Source organism: Humulus lupulus, chromosome 5 (genome assembly GCF_963169125.1).
Source record: "Humulus lupulus chromosome 5, drHumLupu1.1, whole genome shotgun sequence".
NCBI classification, from domain to species: Eukaryota; Viridiplantae; Streptophyta; class Magnoliopsida; order Rosales; family Cannabaceae; genus Humulus; species Humulus lupulus.
In genome coordinates, this window is record NC_084797.1 from 176,494,389 (window position 1) to 176,500,388 (window position 6,000).

The following is a 6,000-nucleotide window of genomic DNA, read 5'->3' on the forward strand; positions in this document are numbered from 1 at the left end:
ACAGTTTGATCAGAGTTTCTATATGTAAGTGTATCTTTTCAATTCCCTTCCCTCTAATGACTGTGAGAGGTATTATTTATAGAGTTTCTAGTGAGCCTTGGACCTTACAAGTTTGAAACGGGCCCTACATGCATAATGTGGGTCTTTTACAACTGATTATACAATAAAAAATACATTCAAATTGCAGTTAAACAAATATCTCGTGAAATGCAAATTGATCTGGTCGTTAGAGCTGCTTCAGGAATCTTCATGCGATCAGTGTTCCTTTGAGCAGGTTGCAAGTAGTTGGCATACACTATTCGATCAACAACCTTTAGACGTATTTGGATGAACTAGAGGATGCACCTCTTCATCTTCTGGTCGAGTATTATCGACAAAGGCTGGTCAAATTAATGTTTCTTGTTGCCACGTGTCATTTTGTCATACCACATCACCATGTCAGTTTTTGGGATAAACACATAGCAATAAAAAAAGGACAAAAAGATAGAGAGCTGAAAGGGTAGAGTCTCATTAATTTCGCTTCATATAAGTAAGTAATTTACTTTATCTTTGTTTTTATTGTTTATTTCAGTAGAAGCATGTTCTAGGATTTCTATTTATGTTTTGATTAAATGAGAAATCACATGATAATAAACACGATTCGGTATGTTTTTCCTACACTTACCCATAGATTTTTTCTTCCAAGAACCCTCAAAATTGATGGTATTGGGTTGAGGATTTGGGCTCACTTCAATCTTTGGGTCGATTTCAACGTTCTTTGAGAACATGATGATGATGTTAGGGCAATGTGGTCGGTGGTGAGTAAGAGATGTAAAGAGAGACCAAGAAGGAGAAAGAAGAAAAAACATCGGGCATAGAATAATGACGAGGGTATTTTTCTCTTAGAATATGAAAATTGGCATATTTTACCAATGAATATATTAAGTGAAATAGTTTTTAATTATGCCCCCACTTGATGCATAGTTTTTTTTTAATTTCCCTTCTATAATAGATTGTTTTGAAGAACTCTTACCATCTCAAAAAATTCGCATACTTTTGTAATTCCAATAATTGAGAGACTAATCAGATGTTTAATTGAGAATAGTACAGAGTTACAAAATTTTAAATTCAATTCACAATATGATTGATAAAATTATTGTGTAACTTCTTTTGCATAATAACTTTGTAAGTTACAAAAACTATTTAACTTAATAAACTTGATTAAATTATTTTTATTTCATCAAATATAACACCAATAAGAATCTATATATAATTAGCGGTAAAAATGCCTAATTTTTTAAAAAAGTCGCACTTGATAGCAAAAAATACCAAAAGTTATATTTTAGGTGCAGATATTAGTATCAATCCATTAAAGAAATTAGAATTTATGAGAAATTAGCTGTGAAAATATCAAATATTTTAAGAGGGCTGCACTTGTATACCTATTCTTAATTTTTTTTTAAAATTAATTTATTTCAAATTATATTTTATTAAAAGAACCTCTAAACTTTTTAATTATTGAATATTTTTAAGTTTAATTTTTAATAAAATTAATCTACTAAAAAATCCTTAAAAAATATGTTTTTAGTGCTTTTATATATATAAATATATATTTCAAACTTTATGTTATTAAAGGAGCCTTGGAATATTTTTGTTAATGAATATTTTTAAGTTGAATTTTCTTTTACATCTTTTAATGTAATTAATTTTAAAAAATAAAAATCAAATTTAATTTATTAAAAAATCTATTTTTCTTTAATATTTAAAACATTTTATTAAAGGGGCCTTAGAAAAATTTAATTAATGAATATTTTTAAATTTATTTTTCCAAAATTTTTAATTAATTAAAAAAAATTCATTTAAACTAAACACATATTCATTAATTAAATTTTTCTAAGACTCCTTTAAATATCTAAAATGAACACTAAAACAACACAAAATATATACATGCTAACAAAAATTATAATAATATATGTAGGTATATATATTTATAGGAAAATTATTGGGCAGTGATTGTTTTTAATCACTACCTATATGTATTTTTAGTATTTTTGGTACATAGATAAGTTGCAACTCTATTTTTTTTTATATGGTGGTATATAATGCAGTTAGAAAGAATCTCTCATAATTTTTAAAGAAATTCAGAATAATTTAGGATGCCGAAATCAAAATTCAAATAGTTTATTGCATACACGTATAAATTTCGAAACAAGCATGCATGCAATAAGCTGTTTCAATCCTAATTACAACATCTTAAATTACTCCGAATTTTTTGAAAATTTGTGGAAGATCTCCTATCACTGCATTATACATGGTCATATAAAAAAATTAAAGTTAAAATTTATCTATATGTCGAAAATACTAAAAGTATGTATAGGCAGTGATGAAAAACAATCACTGCCCAATAGTTTTCCTATATATATACTACATATATTATTTTAGTTTTTGTTAACATGTCTATATTTTGTGTGTTTTAGTGTTCATTTTAGATGTTTAAAGGAGTCTTAGAAAATGTCAATTAATGAATATTTTTTTAAGTTTAAATGTTTTTTTTTAAATCAATTAAAAAATAATCTTAAAAATATTCATTAATTAAAAAAGTGATAACTCTACAAAATAGAGTTATTTTACCACTTTTTATGTGATAATTGTTGCTTAATTCTTGAGTTTTTAAGTAATTTATTAAGTTTTTAAGTAATTTTGAATTTATTAGGTTTATTTTAATTTTATAGATTTTTGTGTATTTTTATAGTTATTTTGTTATAAAATGTTGTAGTTAATTATTTGAATTATTGTTGTTTAATTTGAGGTAAAAAGATGCAATTTTGAGCTTAAATAAATTAAGTTTTAATTAATATTTTCATGGAACTTATGTTGTATATTTTATTATTGAAAATATTTAGTTTTAATTTAATTTATGTTTATTTTTGTAGAGAAGTTGTTGTATTTTTTGCTCTTGAAAAAGTAAGAAAAAGAATGAAAAAGTGTGGCATTTTTGAAATTCAGGCCCCTACCCAGCCACGGATTGGGCCGCACTTGCCCAGGCCCAGCCATTCTCCCTTCTGCCCAGGCCCAAACCGAGCCCATCCTTCCAGCCTGCCTTCTGAAGCCCCGCCTGGCACTCCTCCAACAACTCCCTCACCAGCACCGAAGCTCCCTCCACTTGCCAACATCACCTAGCCTCCAAGCTTCCCCATTTCCTCCAACCGCCTGGGCCAGCCATCAATAAGACCAAGCCAGCCCACCTGCCAGCACCTTCGGCCTGCTCTCCCAACACACCCATCTTTCCTGTCCTAGCCACCCAACCAGCCCCATTTATATTTCTTGAGCCCATAAAAATGTCACAATGTACTCTTGTCCCTTATGTTAAAAAATGCCACTTTTTACCACACTTTCTACACATTTTACCCCAAAACATCATTATTACACCATATAATTTACTCATATTTGCCATATTATAATTAATTAAATTAATTTAATCAATCAATTCAATTATTTTAAATTGATTAGTTTAATGCCCATTTTTTGGCTATAAATAAGGGAGTTTAGGGGCATATTAGAGCGGGTTACCATACCACAAATTCTACACATTTCAAAACCTCTCTATTCTCTTCATCTTCTTCTTCTTTTTGGTGATTTTATCTATGTATTTTTAGAGGAAAATTTTGGGGGTTTCTCCTCCAAATTTTCCTATTTATGTTTGTAATTTTTATTGTGTATTTGCTATTCTAGTTATGAGTTTCTAATCTTTTTAAGATTATTAAGGTGATGATAAAACAATTTGTAACTATATAGTATTTATTTTGTATGTTGATTTCCCCTTGTAATGCAACAAAGTTTATGGATTTTTCTTCTTCATATATGTCTTTCATCTTTAATATCTCATATTTTGGATTGCTAGATAATATGCACTTTGTTCTTTATTTTGCAAAAACATAATATTCTTTGTGTAAGATGTGTCATTAAATTGTACACATCCATGTTTAGAACAAAAATAATATGTTTTGCCTTATAAATAATGTTATTTGATTTTTTTTTGTTTCATTAGGTTGATTAACATTAAATACTTTGAAATTATAAATTTTGAAAAGTGAAGAAAAATCCTATATTTTTAGAAGTAATTTGTGCTTAAACTTATAAATATATTTGGAAAATGATAGTTTGATTTATTTTAACTATCACTAAAACTTGAGAATCAATATACTAATAAATATTATTAAACTTACATTTTGTAGATTCAAGTATCTTAATAATCTTTATTTTTACCACTTATTTTCAAATCATTATTGACTTATTTTTATTCTCTTAAATAGTTTTATTTTCAATCTTTTATTTTATGTTCATAACATTAAAACTCGTCAATCTTTGGAGCTAGGTTAGAATTTATTAATTTTGGTTTAAAATAATTTTCTTTTCTATTTTAGACAACTCCTTTGGGTTCGATCTCGTGCTTACACGAACAATATATTCCATATACGATTCGTGCGCTTATGAGTATAAATTTTTAAAACATACCCGTTTTGGGTCCATCAAAAAGTTCTAAGGTCGTTTTAATAAAATAAAGTTTGAAATATTAAAGAAAAATAGATTTTTTTAATAAATTAAAATTGATTTTTATTTTTTAAAATTAATTACATTAAAAGATGCAAAACAAAAATAAACTTAAAAATATTCATTTACAAAAAAGTTTCAAGGACCTTTTAATAAAATAAAGTTTGAAACATATATATATTTATATATATAAAAAAATGTTTAAACGGTTTCTTTTGTTAACTTTAACAGAATATTCTAAATATTTAGCAGAATATATTTTTAAAATATATTAAAAATAAATATTTATTAATTATATTAATATAAATTTAAATATTATAAAATATTATTATTATAACTAGATATTTATTAATTATATTAATATAAATTCAAATGTTATAAAATATCATTAATAATATTTAATACAAAACTATATATTTAATAATTATATTAATATAAATTCAAATGTTATAAATATTATTATTATTATAATATTATATAACATATAATATATAATCCTAATTTTTATTTAATAATTATAGGGATTTTTTTGCAAATACATATATGAGGAACTTTTTTTGCAAAAATACGGTTCTTATATATTTAATTCATTAATATATATGTATTTTAGATTGTATTCAATATTACGGTTTGCAAGTGGGTCTCTCACTCTTCCTTCTACACAATCTCCATCTCTCCCATCTTCATGATCTCATCTTTTATTCTCTACCAGCCATTGCCGAACTGTATAACTTCAACAAAGCAACCAGAAATCTCCTCTCGTCAAATCCAAAACACTCAAATCCGCAACAAAAAATTGAAAAACCAACAAAATCTCATCAAAATCTGCAATTAGGTTGAAATCCTATTGCATTGTGACTTCAAAAACAAACCCAACCACTCAAATCATTGCAACTTTCAGGTAAGTTCTTATTACTTTTGTTGCTCTGTTTTTTGTTGTTTGGTGTTTCAAAGATTGCTCTGAATATTGAATAAGTTGCTTATGGGTTGCTCTGAATCTAGTACATATTGCTGTAAATATTTAGGTTGCTGCAAACAATCGATTGGAAGTGAGTAGGATAAGAGAGCTATTGTCAATTTTATGAAATGAGTTAAAACTGAATTTCTGGGTTGCTGATTATGTTGCTGACTAGTTTCTTTAAGTTTAATGAAGGTTGCTGACTAGCTTGCTTAACATATTCTCTATTTTCTTTATATTTTCTTGATTGATTTGGTTGAATCTGAATGGGTTGCTGTAAATATTTAGGTTGCTACAAACAATCGATTGGAAGTGAGTAGGATAAGAGAGTTATTGTCAATTTTATGAAATGAGTTAAAATTGAATTTCTGGGTTGTTGATTATGTTGCTGACTAGTTTCTTTAAGTTTAATGAAGGTTGCTGACTAGCTTGCTTAACATATTCTCTATTTTCTTTATATTTTCTTGATTGATTTGGTTGAATCTGAATGGGTTGCTGTAAATATTTAGGTT